The sequence below is a fragment of the Durio zibethinus genome, chromosome 7 (assembly GCF_047325235.1).
Source record: "Durio zibethinus cultivar Kanyao isolate XHJ-2024 chromosome 7, ASM4732523v1, whole genome shotgun sequence".
NCBI lineage: Eukaryota > Viridiplantae > Streptophyta > Magnoliopsida > Malvales > Malvaceae > Durio > Durio zibethinus.
The window spans coordinates 6,184,803-6,200,126 of record NC_143168.1 but is presented as its reverse complement, the minus strand read 5'-3'; positions in this window follow the sequence as shown (position 1 = coordinate 6,200,126).

Genomic DNA, 15,324 nt, shown 5'->3' with positions numbered 1-15,324 from the left:
TGCTTGAACCCACCTACCACCCGTTCGATCTCCGACTTGCGCATCCTGCCTCTCTGGTCGACTGAGCGTCCGCACGTTCGTTTCGTGGGTTGACTTAGGCATACAGAGTTCATCCCCAGTCTAAGCATACGAAGTTCATTCCCAGTCTAAGATCAGACCGGATCGAATGTTGCAGCAGCAGGATCAGCAGCACGCAGGGGGGACCAGGTTGACCCATGGCTTGCGCATTCTGTCTCTCCGACTGACTTAGCACCCGCACGACCGTTTCGTGGGTTGGCTTAGGCATAGGGAGTTCATTCCATGTCTAAGCCCCAGCCGAATCGAGGGTTGTGGCAGTGGGATCAGCAGCACGTAGAGGGGGATTGGGTCGATCCTCGGCTTGCGCATTAAGCCTCTCCAGCTGGCTCAGCGCCCGCACGCTCGTTCCGTTGGTTGACTTAGGCATACGAAGTTCCTTCCCAGTCTACGGTCGGACCAAACCTAGGGATGCAATAGCAGGATCGGTAGCACGCAGGGGGTACCGGCCTGATCCCCGGCTTGCTCATTCTGCCTCTCTGGCCGGTTGAGTGCCCGCATGACCGTTTCATGGGTTAGTTTAGGCATAGGGAGTTCAGTCTATGTCTAAGCCCCTGTCGAACCTAGGGTTGTGGCAGCGGGACAGGCAGCACGCAGAGGGGGACGGTGCCGATCCCCAACTTGTGCATTATGCCTCTCCGACTGGCTCAGCCCCTGCACGCTCATTTCATGGGTTGACTTAGGCATACGAAGTTCATTCCCAATCTAAGATCGAACGAGATCGAGGGTCACGGCAGCAGGATCGACCGCACGCAGGGGGGATCGGGTCGGTCCCCGACTTACGCATTCTGCCTCTTCGGCTGGCTGAGCGCCCGCACGCTCGTTTCATGGGTTGGCTTAGGCATACGGAGTTCATTCCATGTCTAAGCATACAAAGTTCATTCCCAGTCTAAGATCGGACCGGACCAAGGGTTGCGATAGCAGGACCAGCAGCACGTATGGGGAGACTGAGTCGATCCCCGACTTACGCATTCTGCCTCTCTGATCGGATGAGTGCCCGCTCGCCCGTTTCGTGGGTTGGCTTAGGCATAGGGAGTTCAGTCCATGTCTAAGCCCCTGTCGGACCTAGGGTTGTGGCAGCGGGACAGGAAGCACGCAAAGGGGGACCGTGCCGATCCCTGGCTCGCGCATTATGCCTCTCCAACTGGCTCAGCGCCCGCACGCTTGTTTCATGGGTTGACTTAGGCATACGGAGTTCATTCCCAGTCTAAGATCAGACTGGACCGAGGGTCACAGCAGTAGGATCGACAGCATGCAGAGGGGACCGAGTCAGTCCCCGGCTTGCGCATTCTGCCTCTTCGGCTGGCTGAGTGCCCGCACGCTTGTTTCGTGGGTTGGCTTAAGCATACGGAGTTCATTCCATGTCTAAGCATACGAAGTTCATTCCCAGTTTAAGATCAGACCAGACCGAGGGTTGCGGCAACAGGATCGATAGCACATATGGGGGGACCGAGCCGATCCCCGACTTGCGCATTCTGCCTCTCCGACTGGCTGAGCGCCTGCACGTCTATTTCGTGGGTTGGCTTAGGCATAGGGAGTTCATTCCATGTCTAAGCCCCAACCAGACCGAGGGTGGTGGCAGCAGGACCGGTAGCACGCAGAGGGGGACCAGGCTGATCCTCGGCTTGCGCATTATGCCTCTCTGGTCAGCTCAATGCCCGAACGCTCATTTCCTGGTTTGACTTCGACATACAGAGTTCATTTCCAGTCTAAGATCGGATCGGGTCGAGGGTTACGGCAGCAGGATCTACAGCACACAAGGGGGACCAAGTCGGTCCCCGGCTTGCGCATTCTGCCTCTCCGGTCGGCTGAGCGCCCGCACGCTCGTTTTGTGGGTTGGCTTAGGCATACGGAGTTCATTCCATGTCTAAGCATACGAAGTTCATTCCCAGTTTAAGATCGGACCGGACCGAGGGTTGCGGCAGTAAGACCAAAAGCAGGATCGACAGCAAGCGGGGGGGACCGGGCCGATCCCCGGCTTGCTCATTTTGCCTCTCCAATCAGCCTCTTCGACCGACTGAGCGCCCGCACGCTTGTTTCATGGGTTAACTTAGCCATACGGAGTGCATCCCCAATCTAAGCATACGGAGTTCATTCCAGTCTAAGATCTAATTGGACCGAGGGTTGTGGCAGCAGGATCGACAGCACACAGGGGGACCGGGCCGATCCCCGACTTACGCATTCTGCCTCTTCGGTCGGCTGAGCGCCCGCACGCCCGTTTCATGGGTTGGCTTAGGTATAGGGAGTTCATTCCATGTCTAAGCCCCAGTCAGACCGAAGGTTGTGGTAGTGGGACCGGCAGCACACAGAGGGGGACTAAGCCGATCCCCGTGTTACGCATTCTGCCTCTCCAGTTGACTGAGCGCCTGTGCGCTCGTTTCATGGTTTGACTTAGGCATACGGAGTTCATCCCAGTCTAAGCATGTGGAGTTCATTCCCAGTCTAAGATCAGACTGGACTGAGGGTTACGACAGCAGGATCAGCAACACATAGAAGGGATCGGGATGATCCCTAGCTTGCGCATTCTGCCTCTCCGACCGACTGAAAGCCCTCACGCTCGTTTCATGGGTTGGCTTAGGCATAGGGAGTTCATTCCATGTCTAAGCCCCAGTCAGACCGAGGGATGTGGCAATGGAACCGACAGTACGTAGAGGGGGACCGAGCCGATCCTCGACTTGTGCATTATGCCTTTTTGGTAGGCTCAGGGCCCGCACGCCCGTTTCATGGGTTGGCTTAGGCATAGGGAGTTTATTCCATGTCTAAGGCCCAGCCAGACCGAGGGTTGTGGCAACGGGACCGGCAACACGTAGAGGGGGACCGGGCCGATCCCTGACTTGCGCATTATGCCTCTCCGATCGGCTTCGAGCCCAAATGCTCGTTTCGTGCGTTGACTTCGGTATACGGAGTTCATTCCCAGTTTAAGATTGGACCGGATCGATGGTGATGGCAGCAAGATCGACAGCATGCAGAGGGGACGGGGTTGGTCCCCGGCTTTCGCATGCTGCCTCTCCGATCGGTTGAGCGCCCGCACGCTCATTTCGTGGGTTGGCTTAGGCATGCCGAGTTCATTCCATGTCTAAGCATATGGAGTTCATTCCCAGTCTAAGATCGGACCGGACCGAGGGTTGCGATAGCAAGACCAACAGCAGGATCGACAGCACGCAGGGGGGACCGGGCCAATCCCTGGCTTGTACATTCTGCCCCTCCAGTCGGCCTCTCTGGTCCGCACGCTTGTTTTATGGGTTGACTTAGGCATACGAAGTTCATCCCCAGTCTAAGCATACGGAGTTCATTCCCAGTCTAAGATCTAACCGGACCGAGGGTTACGGCAGCATGCAAGGGGGACCGGGCCGATCCTCGACTTTCGCATTCTGCCTCTTCGGTAGGCTGAGCACTCGCACGTCCATTTCATGGGTTGGCTTAGGCATAGAGAGTTCATTCCATGTGTAAGCCCCAACCGGATCGAGGGCTGTGGTAACGGGACCGGCAGCAAGCGGAGGGGGAACGGGCCGATCCCCGGCTTGTGCATTTTGCCTCTTCAGTCGGTTGAGCGCCTGTACGCTCATTTCATGCGTTGACTTAGGCATACGGAGTTCATCCCCAGTCTAAGCATATGGAGTTCATCCCCAGTCTAAGCATATGGAGTTCATTCCCAATCTAAGATCGAACTGGATCGAGGGTTGCGGCAGCAAGATTGGTAGCACGCAGGAGGGACCGGACCGGTCCCCAGCTTGCGCATTTTGCCTCTTTGACCGGCTGAGCGCACGGACACTCGTTTCATGGGTTGGCTTAGGCATAGGGAGTTCATTCCATGTCTAAGCCCTAGTGAAACCGAGGGTTATGGTAGTGGGACCGGCAGCACACAGAGGGGGAGAGGGCCGATCCCTGGCTTGCACATTATGCCTCTTTGGTCGGCTCAGCGCCTGCACGCTCGTTTCGTGGGTTCACTTATGCATACAGAGTTCAATCCCAGTCTAAGATCAGACCAAACCGAAGGTTACGGCAGTAGGATCGACTGAACACAGGGGGGGACCGGGTCAATCCCCGGCTTGCGCATTCTGCCTCTCCGGTCGGCTGAGCGCCTGCAGGCTCATTTCGTGGGTTGGCTTAGGCATACGGAGTTCATTCCATATCTAAGCATAAGGAGTTCATTCCCAGTCTAAGATTTTGAGCCACAGTGCACATGCTGGTGCTGCATTTTTTTTGCCTAGGGCACCATCGTCAGAGCATCGCCGGAGAGCCTAACCGGCGGCATTGGGGGTTCCGACCATTGGGGGGGCCGAGGGGTGTGCGCACATGATGTGCGATGGGTGCTGGTACTTGACCCTTATACTGGTCCCCTATCCCTCATCAAACCTCGAGAACTCACACCCCCTTAAAGAGCATTTGAGATTTTATAGGTTTGCTACCAGTAGCCATTAAAGTGTCTAAAATGGGGATTCTTTTTTCAAACGGTCACAAAATCTTCTCCACTTCAAGTTTTTAGCTGAATTTTTTTGTGCATGCCAACAAAAATACAAGGATCAGCTCTACCAAATTTGGGTACAAAATTCTTTCTAAAAAATTTTAAAAAAATCCCGAACCGTAGAACGTTTTCAAAATTGTGAAAAATAGAAAACGGGTCGTCTTGCCACGAAACTTCACATGAAGGCTTAGGGGACCATTGTATGAATTTACAAGCCATAAAAATGGCATTGGCATGGAAAAAATATAAAGATGTGCTTGAACCCACCTACCACCCGTTCAATCCCCGGCTTGCGCATCCTACCTCTTTGGTCGGTTGAGCGCCCGCACGCTCGTTTCGTAGGTAGGCTTAGGCATACGGAGTTCATCCCCAATCTAAGCATACGGAGTTCATTCCCAGTCTAAGATTGGACCGGATCGAGGGTTGCGGCAGCAGGATTAGCAGCACGTAGGGGGGACCGGGCCGATCCCAGACTTGCATACTCTGCCTCTCCGACCGGCTGCACGCCCGCACACCCATTTCGTTGGTTGGTTTAGGCATAGGGAGTTCATTCCATGTCTAAGCCCCAGTCGAACCAAGGGCTATGGTAGCGGGATCGACAGCACGCAGAGGGGGATCGAGCCGATCCCCGGCTTGCGCATTATGCCTCCCCGACCAGCTCAGCGCTCGCACGCTCGTTTTGTGGGTTGACTTAGGCATAGGGAGTTCATTCCATGTCTAAGCCCCAGCCAAACCGAGGGTTGTGGTAGCAGGACCGACAGCACGCAGAGAGGGACCGGGCCGATCCCCGGCTTGCACATTATGCCTCTCTGGCCGGCTCAGCGCCCATACGCTCGTTTCGTGGGTTGACTTAGGCATACGGAGTTCATTCCTAATCTAAGATCAGATCGGACCGAGGGTTGTGGCAGCAAGATCGACAGCACGTAGGGGGACCAAGCCGGTCCCCGGCTTACGTATTCTGCCTCTTCGATCGATTGGGCACCTATACGCTCGTTTCATGGGTTGGCTTAGGCATACGGAGTTCATTCCATGTCTAAGCATACGGAGTTCATTCCCAGTCTAAGATTTGAGCCACTGTGCACATGCTGGGCTCGGGCACGTGCTGGTGCCGTATTTTTTTCGCTTGGGGCACCATCGTCGGAGCATCGTCGGAGCATCACCGAAGAGCCTAACCGACGGCATTGGGGGTTCCAGCGATAGGGGGCCGGGGGGTGTGCGCACATTATGTGCGATGGGTGCTGGTACTTGGCCCTTATATTGGTCCCCTATCCCTCATCAAAGCTCGAGAACTCACACCCCCCTAAAAAGCATTTGAGATTTTATAGGTTTGCTGCCAGTAGCCGTTAAAGTGTCTAAACTGGGGACACTTTTTTCAAACGGTCACAAAATCTTCTCCACTTCGAGTTTTTAGCTGAATTTTTTTGTGCATGCCAACAAAGTACATGGATCACTTCTACTAAATTTGGGGACAAAACTGGTTCTAAAAAAATTTTAAAAAATCTCGAACCGTAAAAAGTTTTGAAAATTGTGAAAAATAGAAAACGGGTTGTCTTGCCACGAAACTTCACATGAAGGCTTAGGGGACCATTGTATGAATTTACAAGCCATAAAAATAGCATTGGCACAGCAGAAATATGAAGATGTGCTTGAACCCACCTACCACCCATTCGATCCCCGACTTGCGCATCCTGCCTCTCTGGTCGGCTGAGCGCCCGCACGCTCATTTCGTGGGTTGACTTAGGCATACAGAGTTCATCCCCAGTCTAAGCATATGGAGTTCATTCCCAGTCTAAGATCGGACCGGACCGAGGGTTGCGGCAGCATGATCGACAGTACGTAGGGAGATCGGGCTAGCTGCGCGTCCGCACGCCCATTTCATGGGTTGGCTTAGGCATAGGGAGTTCATTCCATGTCTAAACCCCAGTCAGATCGAGGGTTATGGTAGTGGGATCAGCAGCACCCAGAGGGGGACCGGGCCGATCCCCGGCTTACGCATTATGCCTCTCCGGTCAGCTCAGCGCCCGCACGCTCGTTTTGTGGGTTGACTTAGGCATACGGAGTTCATTCCCAATCTAAGATTGGACTAGACCGAGGGTTGTGGCAGCAGAATCGATAGCACGTAGGGGGGATCGGGCCAATCCCCGGCTTTCACATTCTGCCTCTTCGATTGGCTGAGCGCCCGTACGCACGCTCATTTCATGGGTTGGCTTAGGCATACAGAGTTCATTCCATGTCTAAGCATACAGAGTTTATTCCCAGTCTAAGATTGGACCAGACTGAGGGTTGCGATAGCAAGACTTGCAGTAGGATCGACAGCACGCAGGGTAGGACCGGGCTGAACCTCGGCTTGTGCATTATGCCTATCCGATTGGCTAGTGCACGCACGCTTGTTTCGTGGGTTGGCTTAGGCATACGGAGTTCATTCCATGTCTAAGCCCTAGCCGGACCGAGGGATGTGGCAGCAGGACAGGTAGCGAAATCGCCAGCACGTAGTGGGGGATCGGGCTAATCCCCGGCTTGCGCATTATGCCTCTTCGATTGGCCTCTCCATCCGGCTGAGCGCCCGCATGCTCGTTTTGTGGTTTGACTTAGGCATACGGAGTTCATCCCCAGTCTAAGCATATGGAGTTCATTCCCAGTCTAAGATCGGACTGGACCGAGAGTTGCGACAGCAGGATCGATCCCCGACTTACGCATTCTGCCTCTCTGACCGACTAAGCACCCGCACGCCTGTTCGTGGGTTGGCTTAGGCATAGGGAGTTCATTCTATGTCTAAGCCCCAGTCAGACTGAGGGTTGTGGCAGCGGGACCGAAGCACGCAGAGGGGGACCGGGCCGATCCCCAGCTTGCATATTATGCCTCTTCGGTCGGCTCAATGCCCGCACGCTCATTTTGTGGGTTGACCTATGCATACAGAGTTCATTCCCACTCTAAGATCAGACCGGACCGAGGGTTGTGGTAGCAGGATCGACACACACAGGGGGGGATCGGGTCGATCCCCGGCTTGCGCATTCTGCCTCTCCGGCTGGCTGAGTGCCCGTACGCTCGTTTCATGTGTTGGCTTAGGCATACCGAGTTCATTCCTTGTCTAAGCCCTAGCTGGACAGAGGGTTGTGGTAGCAGGACCGGCACTGGGATCGGCAGCATGCAGAGGGGGACCAGGCTGATTCCTGGCTTGCGCATTATGCCTCTCCAGTCGGCTGAGCGCCCGCACGCTCGTTTCGTGGGTTGACTTAGGCATACGGAGTTCATCCGTAGTCTAAGCATACGGAGTTCATTCCTAGTCTAAGATCAGACTGGACCGAGGGTTGCGGCAGTAGGATCGGCAGCACGTAAGGGGATCGAGCTAATCCTCGGCTTGCGCATTCTGCCTCTCCGATCGACTGAGCACCTGCACGGCCATTTCATGGGTTGGCTTAGGCATAGGGAGTTCATTCCATGTCTAAGCCCCAGTCAGACTAAGCGTTGTGGCAGCGGGACCAGCAGCACACAGAGGGGGACCGCATCGATCCCCAACTTGCACATTCTGCCTCTCCGGCTGGCTAAGCGCCAGCACGCTCGTTTCGTGGGTTGGCTTAGGCAAACGGAGTTCATTCCAAGTCCAAGCATATGGAGTTCATTCCCAATCTAACATTTCGAGCCACGGTGCACATGCTGGGCTCAAGCATGTGCTGGTGCCTCATTTTTTTCGCTCGGGGTACCATCGTCGGAGCATCGCCGGAGAGCCTAACCGGCGGCATTGGGGGTTCCAGCGATTAGGGGGGATGGGGGGGTGTGCAGACATGATGTGCGATGGGTGCTGGTACTTGGCCCTTATATTGGCCCCTATCCCTCATCAAACCTTGAGAACTCACACCCCCTTAAAGAGCATTTGAGATTTTATAGGTTTGCTGCCAGTAGCCATTAAAGTGTCTAAAATGGGGACACTTTTTCAAACGGTCACAAAATCTTCTCCACTTCGAGTTTTTAGCTGAATTTTTTTGTGCATGCCAAAAAAAAATACAAGGATCACCTCTACCAAATTTTGGGACAAAACGCTGTCTAAAAAAATTTTAAAAAATCTGGAACCACAAAAAGTTTTGAAAATCGTGAAAAATAGAAACGGGTCGTCTTGCCACGAAACTTCACATGAAGGCTTAGGGGACCATTGTATGAATTTACAAGCCATAAAATGGCATTGGCATGGCAAAAATAAGAAGTTGTGCTTGAACCCATCTACCATCCGTTCGATCCTCGGCTTGCGCATCCTGCCTCTCTGGCCGGTTGAGCGCCTACATGCTCATTTCGTGGGTTGACTTAGGCATACGGAGTTCATCCCCAGTCTAAGCATATGGAGTTCATTCAAAATCTAAGGTCAGACCAGAATAAGGGTTACGGCAGCAGGATCATGCATCGTCGGAGAGCCTAACCGACGGCATTGGGGGTTCCGACGATTGAGGGGCCGGGGGGTGTATGCAGATGATGTGCGATGGGTGCTGGTACTTGGCCCTTATATTAGCCCCCTATCCCTCATCAAACCTCGAGAACTCACACCCCCTTAAAGAGCATTTGAGATGTTATAGGTTTGCTGCCAGTAGCCATTAAAGTGTCTGAAATGAGGACACTTTTTTCAAACGGTCACAAAATCTTGTCCACTTCGAGTTTTTAGCTGAATTGTTTTGTGCATGCCAACAAAAATACAGGGATCACCTCTAAAAAATTTGGGGACAAAACTCTTTCTAAAAAAATTTTAAAAAATCTCAAACCGTAAAAAGTTTCAAAAATTGTGAAAAATAGAAAACGGGTCGTCTTGCCACGAAACTTCACATGAAGGCTTAGGGGACCACTGTATGAATTTATACGCCATAAAAATGGCATTGGCATTGCAGAAATATGAAGATGTGCTTGAACCCACCTACCACCCGTTCGATCGCCGGCTTGCGCATCCTGCTTCTCTGGTCGGCTGAGCACCCGCACGCTCGTTTCGTGGGTTGACTTAGGCATACGGAGTTCATCCCCAGTCTAAGCATAAGGAGTTCATTCCCAGTCTAAGATCAGACTGGACCAAGGGTTGCGGTAGCAGTATCGGTAGCACGCAAGGGGGATCAGGCCGATCCCCGACTTGCGCATTCTACCTCTCTGGCCGACTGAGCGACTGCACGCCCGTTTCGTGGGTTGGCTTAGGTATAGGGAGTTAATTCCAAGTCTAAGCCCCAGTCGGACCGAGGGTTGTGGCACCGGTACCGGCAGCACGCAGATGGGGATCGGGCCGATCCTCGACTTGCGCATTATGCCTCTTCGATCGGCTCAGCGCCCACACACTCGTTTTGTGGGTTGACTTATGCATATGGAGTTCATTCCCAGTCTAAGATTGGATCGAACCGAGGGTTGCAGCAACAAGATCGATAGCACGCAGGAGGGGACCGGGTCAATCCCCGGCTTGCGCATTCTGCCTCTTCAATCGGCTGAGCGCCCGCACGCCCGTTTCATGGGTTGGCTTAGGCATAGGGAGTTCATTCCATGTCTAAGCCCCAGCCAGACCGAGGCTTGTGGAAGTGGGACCGGTAGCACGTAGAGAGGGACTGGGTCGATCCCCAGCTTGTGCATTATGCCTCTCCGATCGGTTCAGCTCCTACACGCTCATCTCATGGGTTGACTTAGGCATACGGAGTTCATTCCCAGTCTAATATCCGATCGGACTGAGGGTTGCAGCAGTTGGATCGATAGCACGCAGGGGGGACCGAGCCGATCCCCGGATTGCGCATTCTGCCTCTCCGGCCGGTTGAGCACCCATACGCTCGTTTCGTGGGTTGGCTTAGGCATACGGAGTTCATTCCATGTCTAAGCATACGGAGTTCATTCCCATTCTATGATTTTGAGCCACGGTGCACATGCTCGGCTCGGGCATGTGCTGGTGCCGCATTTTTTTTGCCCGAGGCACCATCGTCGGAGCATCACCGGAGCATCGCCAGAGAGCCTAACCGACGGTATTGGGGGTTCTGGCCATTGGGGGGGTCGGGGGTGTGCGCACATGATGTGCGATGGGAGCTGGTACTTGGCCCTTATATTGGCCCCCTATCCCTCATCAAACCTCGAGAACTTACACCCCCTTAAAGACGATTTGAGATTTTATAGGTTTGCTGCTAGTAGCCATTAAATTATATGAAATGGGGACACTTTTTTAGAACGGTCACAAAATCTTCTCCACTTTGATTTTTTAGCTGAATTTTTTTGTGCATCCAACAAAAATACAAGGATCACCTCTACCAAATTTGGGGACAAAACTCTTTATAAAAAAATTTAAAAAAATCCTCAACCGCAAAAAGTTTTGAAAATCGTGAAAAATAGAAAACGGGTCGTCTTGCCACGAAACTTCACATGAAGGCTTAGGGGACCATTGTATGAATTTACAAGCCATAAAAATGGCATTGGCATGGCAAAAATAAGAAGATGTGCTTGAACACACCTACCATCTATTCGATCCTCGGCTTGCGCATCCTGCCTTTCTAGCCGGCTGAGTGCCCGCACGCTCGTTTCGTGGGTTGACTTAGGCATAAGGAGTTCATCCCCAGTCTAAGCATATGGAGTTCATTCTCAATCTAAGATCAGACCGGACCGAGGGTTACGGCAGTAGGATCATGCATCACCGGAGGGCCTAACTGGCGGCATTGGGGGTACATGATGTGTGCACATGATGTGCGTTGGATGCTGGTACTTGGCCCTTATATTGGCCCTCTATCCCTCATCAAACCTCGAGAGCTCACACCCCCTTAAAAAGCATTTGAGATTTTATAGGTTTGCTGCTAGTAGCCATTAAAGTGTCTGAAATGGGGACACTTTTTTCAAATGGTCACAAAATCTTTTCCACTTCGAGTTTTTAGCTGAATTTTTTTTTGCATGCCAGAAAAAATATAGGGATCGCCTCTACCAAATTTGGGGACAAAAATCTTTCTAAAAAATTTTTAAAAAATCCTGAACCTTAAAAAGTTTTGAAAATTATGAAAAATAGAAAACGGGTCGTCTTGCCACAAAACTTCACATGAAGGCTTAGGGGACCATTGTATGAATTTACAAGCCATAAAAATGGCATTGGCATGGCAGAAATATGAAGATGTGCTTGAACCCGCCTACCACCCGTTCGATCCCCGGCTTGCGCATCCTGCCTCTCTGGTCGAGTGAGCGCCCGCACGCTCGAATCGTGGGTTGACTTAGGCATACAAAGTTCATCCCCAGTCTAAGCATATGAAGTTTATTCCCAGTCTAAGATTGGGCTGGACCGAGGGTTGCAACAGCAGGATCGGTAGCACGCAGGGGGGACCGGGTCGATCCCCGGCTTGCGCATTCTGCATCTCCTGTTGGCTGAGCCCCCGCACACCCGTTTCGTGGGTTCACTTAGGCATAGGGAGTTCATTCCTTGTCTATGCCTCTCTGGTCAATTCAGTTCCCGCACGCTTATTTCGTGGGTTGACTTAGGCATACGGAGTTCATTCCAAGTCTATGATCGGACCGGATCGAGGGTTACGGTAGGTGGGACCAAGCTGATCCCCGGCTTGTACATTCTGCCTCTCCGATCAGTTGAGTACTCGCACGATTATTTCATGGGTTGGCTTAGGCATGCAGAGTTCATTCCCAGTCTAAGATCAGACTGGACCGAGGGTTGTGGTAGTAAGACCAGCAGCAGGATCAACAGCACGCAGGGGGGACCGAGCTGATCCCCGACTTGCGAATTCTACCTCTCCGGCTAGCTGAGTGCCTGCACGCTCGTTACGTGGGTTGGCCTAGGCATACGAAGTTCATTCCATGTCTAAGCCCTAGTCAGACCAAGGGTTGCGATAGCAGGACTGGCAACGGGATCGACAGCACTCAGAGGGGGATCGGGCTGATCCTCGACTTACGCATTATGCCTCTCCGGTCGACTGAGCGCCCGCACGCATGTTTCATGGGTGGACTTAGGCATACGGAGTTCATCCCCAGTCTAAGCATACGGAGTTCATTCCCAGTCTAAGATCAGACCAGATCGAGGTTGCGATAACAGGATCGGCAGTACGCAGGGGGGACCAGTCCAATCCTCGGCTTGCGCATTCTGCCTCTCCGATCGGCTAAGCACCCGCACGCCCATTTAATGGGTTGGCTTAGGCATAGGGAGTTCATTCCATGTCTAAGCCCCAGCCGAACCGAAGGTTGTGGTAGTGGGACCGACAACACACAGAGGGGGATCGGGCTGATCCCCGGCTTACGCATTATGCCACTACGGTCGGCTCAGTGCCCGCACGCTCATTTCGTGGGTTGACTTATGCATACGAAGTTCATTCCCAGTCTAAGATCAGACCGGACCGAGGGTTACGGCAGCAGGATCGACAGCATGTAGGGGGGACCGCGCCGATCCCCGGCTAGCGCATTCTGCCTCTCCGGCTGGCTGAGCGCCCGCACGTTCGTTTCATGGGTTGGCTTAGGCATACGGAGTTCATTCCCAGTCTAAGATTTTAAGCCACGGTGCACATGTTGGGGTCGGGCATGTGCTGGTGCTGCATGTTTTTCACATGGGGAACCATTGCCGGAGTAGCGCCGGAGAATCTAAACGGCGGCATTGGGGGCTCCGATGATTGGGGGGCCGGGGGGTGTGATCACATGATCTGTGATGGGTGCTGGTACTTGACCCTTATGTTGGCCTCCTATCCCTCATCAGACCTCAAGAACTCACACCCTCTTAAAGAGCATTTGAGATTTTATAGGTTTGCTGCCAGTAGCCATTAATGTGTTTGAAATGGGGACACTTTTTTCAAACAGTCACAAAATCTTATCCACTTCGAGTTTTTAGCTGAATTTTTTTGTGCATGCCAAGAAAAATAAAAGGATCACCTCTACCAATTTTGGGGACAAAAATCTTTCTAAAAAAATTTTAAAAAATCCCGAACTGCAAAAAGTTTTGAAAATCGTGAAAAATAAAAAACGGGTCGTCTTGCCACGAAACATCACATGAAGGCTTAGGGGACCATTGTATGAATTTACAAGCCATAAAAATGGCATTGGCAAGGCAGAAATATGAAGATGTGCTTGAACCCACCTACCACCCATTCGATCCGAGGCTTGTGCATCCTGCCTCTCTGGTCGGCTGAGCGCCCGTACGCTCGTTTCGTGGGTTGACTGAGCATACGGAGTTCATCCCCAGTCTGAGCATACAGAGTTCATTCCCAGTCTAAGATCAGATCGGACCGAGGGTTGCGACAGCAGGATCGACAGCACGCAGGAGGGACCGGGCCGATCCCCGATTTACGCATCCTGCCTCTCTGGCCGGCTGCCCGCCTGCACACCCGTTTAATTGATTGGCTTAGGCATAGGGAGTTCATTCCAAGTCTAAGCCCCAACCAGACCGAGGGTTGTGGCAGCGAGACCGACAGTACGCAAAGGGGGACGGGTCGATCCCCGGCTTGCGCATTCTACCTCTTCGGCTGGCTGAGCACCCTTACGCTCGTTTCGTGGGTGGCTTAGGCATACAGAGTTCATTCCATGTCTAAGCATATGGAGTTCATTCCCAGTCTAAGATCGGATCGAACCAAAGGTTGCAGTAGCAGGATCGACAGCACGTAGGGGGGATCGAGCCGATCCCCGGCTTGCGCATTCTGCCTCTTCGGCCGGCTGAGCGCCCGTATGCCCATTTTGTGGGTTGGCTTAGGCATAAGGAGTGCATTCCATGTCTAAGCCCTAGCCGGACCTAGGGTTGTGGTAGCGGGACCTACAGCACGCAGAGGGGGACCAGGCCGATCCCCGACTTGCGTATTATGCCTCTCCGGCCGACTCAGGGCCCGTACACTCGTTTCGTGGGTTGACTTAGGCATACGGAGTTCATTCCCAGTCTAAGATCGGATCAGATTGAGGGTTACGATAGTAGGATTGACAGCACACAGGGCAGGACTGGGTCGATCCCTGGCTTGCGCATTATGCCTCTCCGATTGGTTAAACACCCGCACGCTCATTTCGTGGGGCATACAGAGTTGATTCCATGTCTAAGCATACGAGTTCATTCCCAATCTAAGATCGGATTGGACCGAGGGTTGTAGCAGCAGGACCAGCAGCAGGATCAGCAACACGCAGGGGGGACCGAGTCGATCCCCGATTTGCGCATTTTGCCTCTCCGGCCGACTGAGCGCATGCACGCTCATTTCGTGGGTTGGCTTAGGCATACGGAGTTCATTCCATGTCTAAGCCCCAGCCGAATCGAGGGTTGTGGCAGCAGGACTGGTAGCGGGATCGACAGCACGTAGAGGGGGACTTGGCTGATCCTCGGCTTGCGCATTATGCCTCTCCGGCCGGCCTCTCCGACCGGCTGAGCCCCCGCACGCTCGTTTTGTGGGTTGACTTAGGCATACGGAGTTCATCCCCAGTCTAAGCATACAGAGTTCATTCTTAGTCTAAGATCAGATCAGTTCGAGGGTTGCGACAGTAGGATTGACAGCACGCAGGAGGGACCGAGCCTATCTCCGGCTTGCGTATTCTGCCTCTCTGGTCGGCTGAGCACCCGTACGCCTGTTTCGTTGATTGGCTTAGGTATAGGGAGTTCATTCCATGTCTAAGCCCCAACTGGACCGAGGGTTGTGGCAACGGGATCGATAGCATGCAGAGGGGGACCAAGCTGATCTTCGGCTTGTGCATTATCCCTCTTCATCCGGCTCAGTGCTGGAACGCTTGTTTCGTGGGTTGACTTATGCATACGGGGTTCATTCCAAATCTAAGATCGGACTGAACTGAGGGTTGCAGTAACAAGATCAACAGCACGTCAGGAGGGACCAGATTGATCCCCGGCTTGC